Source organism: Podarcis liolepis (assembly GCF_965112155.1).
Source record: "Podarcis liolepis genome assembly, chromosome: Z".
Lineage (NCBI taxonomy): Eukaryota > Metazoa > Chordata > Lepidosauria > Squamata > Lacertidae > Podarcis > Podarcis liolepis.
The window spans coordinates 4709189-4725726 of record NC_139570.1 but is presented as its reverse complement, the minus strand read 5'-3'; the positions used below and the strand labels follow the sequence as shown (position 1 = coordinate 4725726).

At 43.7% G+C, this 16538-nt stretch overlaps 1 long non-coding RNA gene across 1 annotated transcript in view; it reads right to left on the bottom strand.

The window, feature by feature from the left end:
- Window positions 1–2088: 2088 nt before the first annotated feature.
- The window catches only part of LOC310698922, a 41655-nt gene continuing 27205 nt past the window's right edge, over window positions 2089–16538 (bottom strand). The window contains exons 2-3 of the long non-coding RNA XR_014521824.1: window positions 7979–8086; window positions 2089–2208 (exon numbers count right to left, since the gene is read on the bottom strand). This is a non-coding gene — a long non-coding RNA (uncharacterized lncRNA). The remainder of the gene's footprint in view (window positions 2209–7978; window positions 8087–16538) is intronic.

Here is a 16538-nt window from a genome sequence, read left to right as displayed (position 1 = left end):
TGGACAGCCACTGCAAGCAACAGCAGGCTAGATGAACCAACAGCCTAATGTGGAATTAGTTTGTTGCAATGATTTATATCCCACCTTTGCACATATTTCCTACCAAACTGGCTCACAAACAATGCTCAATTACATTTTTAAAAACATCAATAATATAAAAAACACATGGGGATTCTTCCCACAGAGGACAGTGGATGGTAGATCAACCTGCCATTTCCCCCTGTTCACCCCCTTGCACCTTTTTCAAGCTAGGAGGTGATATCAGATTTGGGCACCAGAGGCCATTCCAGATTCACCACCCTCTCACTGTTGTATAGCAAGGCATCCCTGAACAGAGCTCTTTGGCCTGCATCCAGAAGAGCCTGCTCTTCCCTGGAGCATTGTAGAGCCACCCCCTTGAAAGAGAAAGGACCCTCCTCAGCAGTGCACATAAACTTACATCTTTGTTCCACAGTGCTCTCCTGGTCCTCCTCAACCAAGGAAAGCTGTGGAGAGCTCTTCCAATTACCTCATTGCCTAAGCAGCCTGAACAGAAGATCTTTCCGGTACATCCCAAAAAGGAGATAATCCAAAATGTCTTCCTGCTACTTCTTTGTACCTTCTGGGCATCAACTAAAGACATACCCTGCTCATATCCCTTCCAGAAATGCAGTTCCCAGAATGAAGAAGCTTCTTTGGTTTATTGGACCATGACCTATGCCAGGGGTAGGCAACCCAAGGCCCGTGGGCCAGATGCGGCCCAATCGCCTTCTCAATCCGGCCCGCAGACGGTCTGGGAATCAGCATGTTTTTACATGTGTAGAATGTGTCGGTAGACCAGCCTACGGCTGAAAAAGGTTGCTGACCCCTGACCACTGACCTATGCCTACTTCAATTTCACACCTGCCCCGGCCCCTCCCAGTAACCAGGGAAAAGGAATGTGTGCTTAGGTAGTGTGTTCACACTAGAGACAAATTGCTCATACTGGGGAACAGGCTTTGAATTCAGTTGCAGCTTTCTGGCTGACCCTTGCTGGAAAGAGGTGGAGCTTTTCTTATGCAGTAAGCCAGGATGGGGGATCTGTGGCCCTCCAGTTGTTGTTGGACTAGAGATCAGGGAGTCTGAGTTAGACAACCCAGGCAAGGGCCCGAGTGGACTGAGGTAGGCAAAACTGGGGCTTCAAGAGATGTTGAAGCTGGCAGAAGGGACCAGGGATCAAAGTAAATCAGGAGCTGGATCCTGCAGAAGATTCAAGCAGGTTGTCACAGTGTGGTGTCCTGCCCCTGTGATATCAGGCACCTCCAAAAGGACCATCACTGGTCCCTCCTGTCAGTAAGGAGAGGGGAAGCACCAGAGAGTAAGTTGGATGCTAAGGCAGCACCTCTGTTGCCAAGGACACAGAGACACCAGCACTGAAATGAACAACCCCACAGCCCTAGCCTAGTTGCAGTAGTTTCCATTTGTTTGCCCAGAGCTGAAACACCTCTCATTTGCCACACAAAGTTTTGTGCTCACCCTGATCTTCAGAACATGTAGCTGGTTGGAAGAATACCTCAGCTTGCACTTAGCCATGCCATTTACCTGCTGTGCCTTCCCTATGTATCACTCAGATATATGCATTAAATAATTTGACAGAAGCAGAAACTCAGGTTCCAGTTCTTCATCAGGCACTGAGAGTCAGAACAGCTCCCACCACCCCTGACTGCTGGGGCTGATGGGAATTTGGATCCAACAGTGTCTGCAAGGCTGCATGTTCTCAATCCCTGGTATAAAGTGAAACTCCTGATCTTTCCTTGGAAGGTACTCCACTTTTAGAATCAAACAACCAGAAAACAGATGCTCAAGAATGAGTTATGGATCACAAATAATTCTGAATAATTAATAGGGTTTTGAGAAAATCCTACTGTATTTACAGAGAAGCTGTGGACAAGACCAGAGGTGACATTGTCACGATGAATTATTCATTGTAATCTCTTTCATTCACTCGCACTCTCTCTACCTCTCAGTCTACAGACGAAAAAATGGCCAACTTGAAGATGAATTTGGGGGAATTAAAACTTATAGTGGGAAAGACTACAACCCAGCTCATTTTTTTCTTTTTTCTTTTTTTTAAATCACTTCTTGTCAATGTGTATCTAGGAGGGACTACCTCTGGCAATCATTGGGCTCTCAATCTGGTTGAAGAACTTGAACTTCTAATTTGACATCTGGTAATTACATCCTTATGACCTGAAGAAGAAATAAACTTGAGCTACAAACTAAGCAAAGGTAGGAACTAAGATCACCAAGAGAAAGACATGTTAATTTGGTGATAGTATTCAGCGAGTAAGATCAACACAAGTATGGATAATGGTGCCATCACCAACACAGGAACTGAGGAAGTTTCCCTAGACCAAGCAAGACCCTTGGTCAAGCTAGCACACTATTGTTCAGGCCAAATGACTGAGGTTCTCCAGGATTCCTAGCAGGTGTTACTCACATGACTACCTGGAAATGCAGCAGATTGAACCTGGGACCTTCTGCATGCAGAGCAGATGTTCTATCACTGAGCTGTGGTCCTTCTCCATTACTACACATTACTACATACTGCACTTTGCACAAGAACACAGATCCCTATGGAGCTTACAATGCTAAATTTGACAGCAGAGGAAGGATTTTTAAAAACTGAGGCAAGAGGGGTAGAATGACTGGAATGTATATATTTGCTTCCATGACGCACATAGCTCAGATGTAGTCAGGTCCAGGATGAAGGACTTAGATTTAGGGATATTTTGCATCTATTTTGCCAAACTGGTTGAAATCAGTATTAAAGGACTTAATTCATCAAGATCAGGCTGGATTTTTTACGGGCTGACAGTTGAAAGGCAATGTAAGGAATATAATGGATGTTATAGGATACTTAAAAGAAATGATAAACAAGTGGCATTGGTGTGAAACAGAACACCAAAGTTTCAGGGGGACTCCCGGTCCCCTGTGGGAGTCAATGGGTCCTGACTCCTAAGAACTACTATTTCTAAGTATTTTTGCCATTTACTGCCAGACATAAGTAGCTGGATTCAGCATGGTGAGGCAGAGAGGGGAGACTTATTCTTACCACCGTCAACCAGTTATGTTATGCTACCAGCTTCAGAGTTGCCTGCTCCTCCCTGGGGAGACAGGCTCTGCCTTCTCCTTACCATGACACCTTCTGAGGTTTAGAAGCCACCAGGAGAAAATAGAGATCTTGCAGCATCTCACTAACCCTACTGGGCTGCTTGCTAGTAAGCAGTTGATCTAGTGTAGGTGCAGCTAACTTCCAGCCCTCCAGATGTTGCTGGACTGCAGCTCCCATAAGACCCACCCAGCATAGCCCAATGGCCAGGGGTGATGGAAGTCATAAGCCATCAAGATCTGGAAAGCCACAGGTCATCCACCCCTCATCCAACAGCTTCTTCCTCCTGTTCCTCGCCCACAAACAAAAGTTTCACTATGTGTTCAGCCTCTTAAAACTGTGCAGAGGAGAGTGGCAGGGTGTGTGTGGCATCATATGTGGCAGAGTAGTGGTGGCTGGTGCCCATTGGGACTGGTAGGGCAAAAGATGGGGAGACCAATAGTAGGTGGAACCAGAGTGAATGGTAGGCACAGCTGCTCCCTCACTGGTTGTAAGTAAGGAAACAGGGAGGTAGGGTCTGAGAGGAGAGTCTGAGGTTAGTGGGGCAGTGCACCATTCTGCCTAATGAATCAACTGCCAGTTGTGGGATATTTAAATGCAGTCAAACCAACAATTCGTGTTTTGCCAGATAGGTGCATGTAGCTGTTGAGCCTCACAGTGTATTCCTGTAAATTTGCTAGAGAGAACTCTGTGAGAACACTCCCCGTATGTCCTAAGAGGAAAAGGGCTTAGCTATATATCCCTCCTGCCTGTCTGGGCAAACCCTCTTTCTCTTCTTCTTCACCATGCTTGCAACATGACAACATCTGCATGTCTGAGCTCCAAGTTCAGGCTCCATTTTTAAGCTAAACTTGAGTATGTCTTTGCAACTGAATTACTATTTTAAGCCTGCCTGAACAAAGCTGTGGTATCTGTTATTCTTCAAGAAACATAGCGAGTGAGTGAACATAATTTTTACCTTTTCTCAAAATTGTTTGTGAGTGGTTATTGTTTTAAGGGGGAGAAAAGGAGGGAAGTACCAGGAGAATCCAGACTGCCTTAAAGCATCCTGGATTACTTAAACTAAAAGGCTAAAACTAGCCTATATAAGCTTCCATTTTAAGCTGCAAAGGGATGGCACTCTGCTAAACTTACAGACATGAGGAAGGAAAATATCTAATAAATATATATTCTAGCATCTAATCACATCCCAACACCAGGGGTGCAAAAAGATGCAAAACTTTTGTACAACAAAGTGTTGCAATGGCAGAAATAAGTCTAAAGAAGTGCTTTAAAAATGACAAGGTAGGCTAAGGTAGGTGAAAGGATGGTTGCAATTTGGTTAAGTGCAAACAAGAAGACCTGGCAAATATAGGAGGATGTCAGTAAAGGAGAAAATAAGCCTTTGACAAAGGACAATGGATGCACAGGTTTAGGCAGAGAGGCAGAGAACTTTGCTTGCTTCCAACATGAGAATGAGTGGCAAGGGAGATATTAAATGACACCCAGTTCATACTGCAATAGACAAACAAGAAATTAAAACAGATGTAGACTGAAAGATCTGTGGGGTTAGCTGAGGTCCAGCTCAATATAATTATAAAAAGGGAAAGGAAGGACTAAACCTTTTGCAAATACATTTAAAACTTAATGTGCACATGAGGTTCCAGTGTTCTGAAAATGAGCAAATGTGACAGTTGTGTCTATGCATGGAAATGAATCTACAAGAGAAGTTCTCAGTAAGACAGTGGGAGCCTAGGAATCTCTGATGCAATTAACACAGAGGAATCTCAAGGTCCTGGCCATGTTCTCCAATCCATGAGACATCACTCAAACCACTCCAGTCAACAGCTGTTTTAATTTATGGGAGGCTGGTAATCTACATGGTAAAAACTTCAGCATGGGGCCAGTATAATCCCACCCATCCATGCCAAAAAAACATCTTCAACAGAAACTGTTCTGTAACAGTGGTAAGCTGAGGAACACCAAGAAGGCTGAGGTAGTCAGGGTGGTAAGCCTATGGCCCTCCAGGTTTTATCTCTCAAACTCCCATAAGCCCCAGCCAGCATATCCAATGGCCAGAATCTCAGGAGCTGTTGTTGTAGGCATCCATTTGTCTCAAGAGACAATAGAGTGCACCTCCAGTGGTGAAGTCAAGTCGTTGTGTTTGCAGCACCAAAGTTACCTCTCTGGGGCACATGGACATTGTGCATGGAGGTCCTGGGCTCCCCAGAAGACAAAACCTTGGCCTCACAGAGGAGGTTGAAAGGAAAGCAGAGTAACACCTTTGGCACTGACTTGGCTGCAGGAATTCAAGGTGCCATCCAAGCATCCTAAGGACTCCACTTCGGATTTCTGTAGGGTTGACTTTTCTACTCTCAAAGATACCCCACAAGGCTGCAGAGGTTTACAATAAGAGTTTTCCTCTGCCTAGATGGGCTCCCTTCCCCATGGTAGGGACCAAAGGTGGACAAACTGCCCCAGAAGGAGCACAATGTGCCTCAGCCAGAGGTACTAGCCCTTCCCTAATACCCCATACAACCCAATATTACAATGTTAGTGTAAACTGGTTTAAATGGCACATGCACAGCACAGTCCTAGACTACACATAGCTGTTGGCAAGTCCCATCTGCCCATCACTTTCCTCTACAGCATGTGCAGAACTGCCTTCTTGACCATTGAACCCACCATTGCTCTCATCAGCTCAATCCACCAGAGCCTGCTTTCACATGCGGGGGGGGGGGGAGTCCCTAACTCACAGAAGGTTTGAGATCCATTCACCTAGTTTAGCCAGCCAGCTGAAGTTGTTTCCCGGGGTGTGGCCTCTGTCACATTCTGACAACTTCTAGGATCCACAGGTGTTTCAGTCAAACAATATTTGGGGAGTTACAAGTGTCCAACCTCTAATGCTGCCTGGAAGCTGCTGGTGCAACAGTCTTCCTGGACCTGCTCCTAGTCTAGCAAACCTCCTGGACAGCTCCCTTATTGCTCAGTACTAGCCCCTGACGGAGCCTGCTGGACAGCTCCCCTGCCTTGCCCAGAAAGCCATACAGTTAAATTTATGGATTTCTCATTGTGCATTGGCACTGTCTCCTAGCACACAGTTTTGGAACCTACCAGAAGCCCTCCTGGTCTTTTGAACTACAACTCCCATCAGCTCCCAGTCAAGGTTGATGGGAGTTGTATAGCAAAACATCAGGAGGGCACCAGGTTGGGGAAATGCTGTTTTATGCCTAGTGTTCCTGAATCTTTACATATACTTTGAATGGTACCCCAGGAAGGAACGCATCACTGGCTTATTTATTGAGCTAACAAAGTCAGGACAATTTATGCGAGGGAGATTTCTTTACATCTTATCACAAATTTTGTTTTCCCCATTTGAGCAGAAGTCCCCAATAGGATAATTTCGCCTCATGATGATAATTTTGTTACATGCTTTTCATTAATCCAGTTATAACTCCCATAATATTATTTGGCAGCTTATTGAAGCCTTGAGGAACCATGGGGGTTCATATGCACATTGTCGGGTTATGTTTTAAAATAATAATAAAATAAAATGAGTCCAATTAAAAATTCTTTTAGTACTGTATGATATAAGAAATTCCCCAAAGAAAGAGATGAAGCATCACCATTCTGTCCACATCATTGCTTCTCTTTGAGAGACAGTGAGGAAAAAATATGCAAATGTTGATATCACATAAAAGTCTATCTATCTGACTACCTTATTTCCCTGAGATATTTGGCTAGTTGAAGAATTACGGTGGGGTTTTTTTGGGGGGGTTGATAGGGGTAGGACACATTTCTTTATGACTTAGGGGGGAATCTTTCTGTAGAACAGTTTCAACTCCCTCAAGCTTTTGCAAATATATTCAAATTATCATGGGTGGGAGGAGAGATAATTCACATATCACTGAAGATAAATAGCTGGAAAACTATAATATTTACCCTGACATATTAGGAAATAGTCTATTGGTGTGTGCTGATTTTGGTTTTTGGGAGGGTGTTATTTGTAGGCTGTGCACAGACCCCCCTGATCCACCCTCTGATTTGTGACCCCCAAATGGGGCCAGTTCACCCTCTTCCACCCCAGAGACCACCCACCTAATTGTGAATACTTTCCCCAAACAATGGGGGTAGCTAAGGGTGTTTTTTTAAGGGGTTCAAAACATATGGTTAAAATAGAGTTTTTAAAGGGTCTGGGTGTATTGGGATCATACAGGGTCAGATCCTGTAGGAATGCCACTTACATTCCAACCTGCACCTCACAGGATTAATGTCTCCACTCAACAGCTGCTGAGTGGAGTCATTGATCCTGCAAGGAAGCAGGAAGGAAGTAGAGTTGCAATGTTGAAGAAGAAGAAGAGGAGGAGGAGGAGGAGGAGGAGGAGGAGTTTGGATTTGATATCCTGCCTTTCACTCCCTTTAAGGAGTCTCAAAGTGGCTAACATTCTCCTTTCCCTTCCTCCCCCACAACAAACACTTTGTGAGGTGAGCAAGGCTGAGAGACTTCAGAGAAGTGTGACTAGCCCAAGGTCACCCAGCAGCTGCATGTGGAGGAGCGGAGACGCGAACCCGGTTCCCCAGATTACGAGACTACCGCTCTTAACCACTACACCACACTGGCTCTTCTTCTTCTTCTTCTTCTTCTTCTTCTTCTTCTTCTTCTTCTTCTTCTTCTTCTTCTTCTTCTACCTGATTGGGCCTATGTTGGGCCTACCTTCTCCTGGGAAGACACGGCCACCAGTCAGGTAGGTCTCTGCTTTTTTGTGGGGTTTCCCCATCCAGCCTGCCTCTCCGTCCTGCCTGATGCCCCATCCCTTGATAGCCATGGATTGTTCTGGGACAGTCCAGCCCAACTCACAACTTACTCACCTTTTCTCTGAATGGAAAAGCCCTAAATGTTATGGCCTTTCTTCAAATGGGAATTGTTCCATTCCCTTCTGTAGCCTCTTTTCTGAACCATATCCAGTTCTACCATATCTGGTGAGAGAGCCAGAATTATACTCAGTATTCCAAGTATGATCTCACCCTAGATTTGTAGAATGATGTTACGATGTGGGCAGTTCTGTTTTGGATGCTCAGGATAAAACTGCATTTGAATCAAGAAAATAGCAAATCCCACATTTAAATGTACACATATATTCAAGGCATCCCTTGCTCATTTGTAAGTTTTTGCCACTCTGGCAATTTATCCATACTTGAAGGCTCAGCTACCCATGCTTCACTGAAGGCATGAATTATTGCAGAGTGTGAACAAGGCAGAACATGGTAGTAATAAGCAAAGGAGCCCATGTTTTTCTTAATGGCTATATGTTCCCATTATTAACCGACACTGTGTGACGTGATGGAAAGCCTTGCCTCCCACCCTCTCTCCCTCCACCTTTGCATCTGTCACATCACAATAATTGTGAAACAATCCATTCTGAAAACACCATTGAGACTAATTGCCCTGGGACCTGCACAAGCCATTTTCAGATGTGTAGCAATCATGGAGTTATGATTATTATGAGACATGGATGTAATGAGTGGGTCCCTAGTGGAAAATGTAAATCAAGGTGGCATGAGGTCACCGTGCCCATCACAACTTTTTCAGCCTGCCTGCTTTCCTGACAAGGGAAATTTATGCAAATTGATTACCCTCAGAAGCTCCATTCATTATGATTTTGAGTTTGTTCTTTGGCTTTGTTTATGAATGCCGCTGTCTTTCTTTCACTCTCCCCAGCAGTGCTTTGGAATGGGAAATGATAGTGATAATATCATTGATTGGATCAAATTTATATCCTGCCCTTCCTCCTGAATGAGCCCAGGGTGGCAAACAGATACAGAATGTAAAAGCAAAAAGAAAGCAAAAACATTCTAAAACTGGCCAAAACATTCTAAAAACAATTACAATAATAATCTTTTTTAAAAAGACACCATTGAAAAGCAGTTTCAGTTAAAAACATCCTTGTATCATCTGATCTTGGGATTGCCAGGGACAGTATTCCACCACCACCAAATGCTCAGGTAAACAGAAATGTTTTCAAATTCCTCCTGAAAGTTACTAAATGATGGAGACAGGCGCACCTCACTAGGGAGGGCATCCCAGAACTGGGGAACCACCACTGTCCTGTTATGAGTCAGCACTGCCAGCAAGGCCTGACCTGCCAATCATAGGGTTGAGGCAGCTGGTACTGAGGATGATACTCTTTTAGATGCTTGGGTCCCACTAACAAGAGCACTATTAAAACTGGCAGCAACTAAGGGCCTTGTGCTAATGCTGGAGCCAGAGTCAATGCGTTACATATGAAGCAACTGCAATGTCTTCCTTGTATAAAATAGACCTTGTACAGAAGAGCATGCCATTGAACTCCATGGTGAGACCACTAGTCTATCTAGCCCAGCGACTGTCTATAAGAACTGGCAGAAACACTCCAAGGTTTCAGATGGGGATATTCCATGCCCAAGATGGAAATGCTGAGGATTGAACGTACCACCTTCTGTAGGAGAAGCATATACTCTACCACTGAGCTATGGCCCAGCACATCAGATGGCAATGCTAAAGTGGCCCATCTAGCATGTGTTGTCTGTACTTAATGGCAGCAGCTCTCCATTGATCAAACAGGGAAACTTTTCCAACCCTACCTAGAGATGTCAGGGATTGAACCTTGACCTTCTGCATGCAAACACTGTATGCTAAAATGGCACTATTGTCCCTGTCCCTGTCCTTAAAAATGGGTTTTAAGCTAGGAGTAGAGCAGTGTTTTCCATGCTTGGGTCTCCAGCTGTTTTTGGACTACAACTCCCATCGTCCCTAGCTAGCAGGACCAGCGGTCAGGGACTATGGGAAAAGTAGTCCAAAACCAGCTGGAAACACTGGCCCCAATATTGTCTGTTCTGACTAGATGTGGTTCTGCAGGGTTTCAAGCAGGGAAGGATCCTTCCCATCAATGTCTACCAGATGCTGTTAATAGGAGATGCCAGACACTGAGGATGGGGCCTTCTGTTGAGTAGCCAACATTGCACATTCCAGATGTTGTGCACTCCAACTGCCAGCAACCCCAACCAACATAGTCAATGGTCACTGAGCATGGAATCTGTAGGTCAATAACCTCTGGAGGACACCATGTTATCTGTCCCAATTCTGAATAAAGCATGAACTCTACACCAGTACTATCATTCCTCCCATGCTAATTAATCTGTAATAACTATCAGCCCCCTGAATGCTTACTATTAACAGCTAAGCTTAGTAATATTAATTAAGTACACATATCCTTTCTCCCATCATAAGAACAAAGAAAGAGCCTTCTAGAACCAACCAAATGGCCCATCTAGTCCAGCACCCTTTTCTCATAGTGGCCACCTAGATTGATTGATTGATTAATTGATTGATTGATTGATTGCATATGTATACTTCTCATAGTGGCCACCTAGATTGATTGATTGATTGATTGATTGATTGATTGCATATGTATACTGGCTTTCCACACCTAAGGTGGTTTACAGTTTTAAAGAAAACCAGATGCCTGTGGGAAGCCTGAAAGCAGGACCCAAGCAGAGATTTGCAACTTAGTGGTAGAGCATATGCTTTTCATGCAGAAAGGCCCAGGTTCAACCCCTAGCATCTCCAGGTAGGGCATGGTGAATTTTTCACCTGAAATATTCTTGAGCCGCCACCACCAGTCAATGTGGACAATGCTGAGCTAGAATGACCCATTGTCTGATGTGGTACAACCCTATGTTCCACAAGAGCACCCTACTCTCCTGTTATTTCTGGCATGGAGGCAGAACACAGCCGTCGATAGCCATACCTTCGATGAGTTTGTCTAATCCTCTTTTGAAGCCACCATGGGGAGCAAGGTGGCTCCTGATCAGGAAGGTTGCTTCACTGTGTGCCTTCAGAACCAACTGAGGATTTTGCATTTCTGTAACTTCAGAGTTACAGAACTTCAAAACACTCCACAAGCATAGGGTGGTATCCAATGCTAGGCCTACTCAGAGTAGACTCATTGATGTTAATGGCCACGACTAACTTAGGTTCATTCATTTCAAAGGGTCTACTCTGGGCAGAACTTAGTTGGATACAACTCATTTTCTTGTAGCCTGCACCACAATCCTAGCAGTATTGTCCCCAATTGCAGCTGGGGTGGAGGGTTCAAAGTGACTTGAGAACAGTCACATAGTGGGCCTTATTGCAGAGGCAAAATTACCAGTGCTGTTAGTCACTGTGCCAGTACCTGTAAACCAGCAAGTTCCTTCTTTCTTTCAAATCACAGGAAGCAGGGACACTAGGAGAACTAGAACATGCTACAATGTCAGTGCAACTACAAAAATGCTTTATTTGGAATAACTTCCATAAGGGGTAGTGAACATGTAGCACTCTAAGATGTTGCTGGACTACAGCTCCCCTTGTCCCTGACCATTAGCCATCCTACCTGAGGTTGATGGGAGATGTAGTCTGATAACCAATGCAGGGAAACAGGTTTCCAATGTCTGGCTTTAATGAAAGGCTTTTGGGGGAAAAACACACCCAAAATGCCTCAGCTGGAATGAATGCGAGTCATGCATAGACACTTGTGAGCAGCTGCGCACATTCAATGCAATGGCAATTGTGCAAGGAAAAGGTGAGAATGCCCTTTTGTTCTCTTTCACAAAGGCAGCAGAACAGTCTGCAAATCCAGATCTGGCTGATAAAATAAGGTCATGGTTTGTTGCTGCTTCTACAAGTAGTGATAGCAACACTGTAACTGATGACTTTTCAGTGCATTCAGCACGCAAACACAACACATTGCATCCTCAGAAAGTGTAATAGTTCACCTGCTGGGGCTAATTTTTTCAAAGAAGCAGACGAAGTAAGTAACATTGCCTTTTAGCCAAGCAAATTTATGGCTTTGGATTTTCAAACAGATTTTTTTTATAGACTAACATGCTTCCAGCACCGCTCAAGAGATGGGGCTACTGGGAGTTACAAGCAAGTGGCTGCATGAGCATGTCTGCATGATTTAGGAACAGTGTCTATTTCCACATCAAGCTGCACTTCCCTGGCTGAGCCACCTCTACCCCCACCTATCAAGCTTTAGAATTCCTGACACCTCCCTGTAGGCTAAAAGGGTTGGCTTGTGAATGAATCACACCTTTCAATCAACCCACATGGATCATCTCTGGAAGGAAGTGCATGCTTTAGGGATACCCAAGACATTGATTATCTATCAGCCCCTCTGCCCATGTTTCCATGTCATAGCACAAACTGCTCTTGCATGCCTCCCGTTTCAAAATTATTTACTGAATGAGTGGGACTTGCAACAAAACGTAACAGTGTGCTCCTGCTTAAAGTGGTCACAGTCAGTCATGCCCTTTCCTAAGCTACTCCATTTCCACTCCTCCAGTTTTCTATTCCCCTGCCACACACGACAGTCAGCATTTCATATCCACTCAGCATGCTTAGTCGTCCCCACTCCGGGTTTGTGTTTTGGTTGGGGCATTTATGCTCCACCACCTTTTTTGGTACTCCTACAAACTTTGGAGTTTTCCCAAGCTTCTTGATAGCTTCCTATTGTGCATGGAAGATGAGGTCTTGGCTAAAGCACAAAGGTTGCATGCTGAAAAGCCAGTGGAAATTCTTCTGAAGATCTTAAATATCCACTTGGTCTGTATGGGTTCAGAAAGCAGGCTTTGGAGCTCCGCAGGACTCTAATTGACTTTAATTGCTGCTCAGGAAAGTGATTTTTCTTTCTCCACTTTTAAACTTATAAATTCACTGAGAACTTATCAGCACTTCTTATCTATGTTATAAGAAACACTCTGGGGCAAGCACTGTGAGAAGCATCCTGGGCAGGCCGTTAGCTGCTAGCTGTTAATTGCCAGCTCCCTTTTACACTTTGTTTTTTGACTTCCTGGCAGTCAACACACAGAGAAGCTCTTCAACAGAATAGACTGCACACGTTTTCCCTTTCCTTTCCTGCTAAGGAATCCTCTCTTTGTTTACTCATCACCGCATTATGATGCCTGCTTGTAAATGCTACAGGATACAGAAGAGGCAGTCCTTTCACCAGCTCTCAATCAAAAATGGAGGACTGCTTTAACAAATCTGTTTTTACAGTTTCAACAAAAAGCCAGTTTTCTCCTGTTGAAGTTGATTGTGAAAGTGAGGAGAATATTCGGAGTGGGGGTGCAGAACTAGATTCAGCGATGGGGCAAGCTGACTCTCAGCTTCAAATAGAGGAAGAAATAACAAGTAGGGAGAGCACCCAATTAACTTTAATTGCAAGAATGGTTGAACACATCTTCCAACAAATTTGAGGTATTGCCTCCCAAATAACACAGTTATCCCAAGAGGTCCATAGATTATCTGTTAATAATAAGCAGGCACCAATAGACCACCAAAGCACCAAAGCGAAATGGCGTCAACAAGAGTAGACCCCTAAGCTCGACACAGAATGTATAGAGGTCCTTAAAATCAACTCTTCTCATCTAATCTTACAACCAAAAAAGATCTGCATGACAATCTGTCGAAGATCAGATCAAGCTCCTAATTGGAAAGGCGCCCAACGTGCCAAACGACATCTATCAGACTTACTTGGAATTGGACTTACAGAGATTGATCTAGTTGGGACTGAATCCCTGAATACCACAAACCAATTCCAAAAAATCATGTTAACTTTTTCCTCTACCAGACTGCCCTTACTGATCCACAAGTTGAAACCCAGATTGTCAAGCAGAGGAGTTTTTCCAACCCGGGTATTTCACAATTCTATTGTCGTGCCCTTATGCAAGATGAGGACTAGGGCTACAGAGCGACCCACAAAACCAAAGCCTGGATCCCCAATGGAAGTGATGACATCACAAACAAATTTGATAAGCCAGGAGGAAAAAGACATGCCCGAGTTGAATTCGCAGAATCATGCTCAACATCAGTATAACGAGGAGGGCCAAAAGGAACAGCCAATTTCTCTAGATAATCAACCCCAGGAATTTCAGTATGCCATAAATCCTTTGAAAGATGATTTCCTCAACTCCTTTAGGAACCTCTCTCAGGAAAAGCAACAAACAATTATCAAGAGGCTTGACCTTATGAGCCAGACATTGAAAGAGAACAAAGAATCGGAGGTAGAGACTGATAACAGACCCAGTGTCCATAACTGCTTGATATCTACATACCACTGGAGTTCTGGACAATGATGAGACATTTAGATGAGGAGGAGTTAGGAACTACGCTTAAGGAATCTCTGCTGGTGAATAATTTGCAAAGTAAAGGTCCAGTGAACACAAATGTGAGCACTTCATGCGCAATGACCGAAATTATTGAACATCTGGATCACACTACTAGTATAAATGATACCCTGTTGCCTCAAAAATTGGCAAACTCTAAAAGCACAATGACCAGCAATTTACTAAGAGGAAAACACTATAAAACAATCAAACTTCTATCATGGAATGTAACAGGGTGGCTGAACAAGATTCAAGACAGTGATTTCTGTTCCAACTTACAAACACATGATAACATTTTCCTGCAAGAAACCTGGGCAAAAGAAGGTACTATGGTTGAATTACAGGGTTTTACAAGTTACACCCAACCAGCACTTAAAACTGCAAAGCACGGAAGGCCTAGTGGGGGGCTGGGAGGGCTGGTGTCAACATCTCTTAATGTAACAATTCAACTGTGCCCCTTGCTGACCACCCCTAATTTTTTAGTATTATCCCTCTCTGATAGTCTTCTGAGAAATATTGTATTTGTGTGTATATTCCTCCAGTAAAGTCCTGTGGGGAACTGAGTTCATATTGGGAAAGACTTGACCAACTACTCGAAAGTATAGACTCTTTGTCGCCCAACCCTCGGTTTGCCTTGGGGGGGCGACTTCAATGCCCGGATTGGCCTTGTCTCCCCACAAAATACAATATTATCTGGACTAAACTTGGGGGATGAACCCGAAATCTGCCATAGGGCAGCAATGGACGCCACCTCTAATCACGCTGGGAAATACCTCTGTGAACTTATAATTAAGGACAATCTTTTGTTATGTAATGGGCACGGACAAGGAGATCAGGAGGAGTATTTTACTTTTATTTCCCCTAGTGGATTTACTAGCACCATACATTATATCCTAGCATCTAATAATGTGCCAGTTAATCGAGACACCCTTAGGATAATCCCCAGAGCTGAAAGCGACCACTTTCCACTTGAGTTATCTCTTGCACCATTTGTTTCTCCCACTTTCCCTAAAATATTGGATGAAACGGAATATCTGATACTTGGAGACAGACGGTTAAAATGGAATGCACAGGTCCAGGAAAAAATGATCCAGATCCTGGATTCTCATGAGTTTGCTTTATTAAAAGGGGAAATGTTGTTAGAAACAGGAAATGTAATCGGACTCTGTGAGAATATAATTAACTGAATGCGCCCCCTGATGACCACAACCAGTGTGATCAAAAATAAAAAGTTCAAAAGACAGACATGATTCGATAAGGAATGTCAGAATAGTAAAAAGTCTATCTAGGGAACTTAGAAAATCGAAGTTAAAGCACAATAAGCACAATCTTGCTCTACAAGCTGAGGTAGCTCAATTACGATACAGTTAAAAACTATTACTTAAAAGTAAGAAACAAATATATTATGAGCAACAGTGGAAAGCACCGGGAGATGCAGCACTTCAAAAGGACTCAGGGAAATTTTGGTATCTGGTTGCCCAAGGTACACTAAACTGTATGGTTCTCACTAAACTTTGTACATAATTGTCTATTGTATTATTTAATATTACTTTTAATATATTAGTGGCCCCGTGGTGATTTTAGCTTATAAATTTTATTATCTAATGTTTCAATTTGTATATTAAGGAGTTTCTATAGCTTTGTGCAGATTAGATCATGTTTTGACAATGCAAATATTTTATGTTTTTGTATCAAACTAGTATATATTTTATTGAATGACATTGTATACATTGCAGCACCCTTTGGCTATAAGCAATAAACTTGACTGACTGACTGATTTGGTCTGAACAGGGCAGTGTGTGCAGATCTGCCGGGTATTCCATAGGCATCTGATAGGACACTGTGAAAACAGGGTGCTGGACTAAATGGGCCACTGGTCTGATCCAGCAGCCTCTTATTCAAAGCACATGACCTCCCTCCAAGAATCCTGGGATTTTAAAAGGTGCTGGAATTGAGGCTCTGTGGGAGGTAAACTACAGTTCCCAGGGTTCTTTGGGGGAAATCAAGTGCTTTAAATGTGTTTTGGAGTCCCTAAGATAGTTGGATGGTGCCTTGTACTCCTCCTTCTGGCAACTCCTGAAGCCAAACTGATGCCAAACATATTGAAAGGATGAGACCAGCAGTAGGTCCAATGGTCCAATGATCAAGAAGGTGGTTTTTGCACAAGCTGTGGAGGGAAGTGAGGGACAGGTGGGGCTCCTCAACCTGGGAAGGTAGCCCATCAAGGAGAATGCTGATCCTAAAC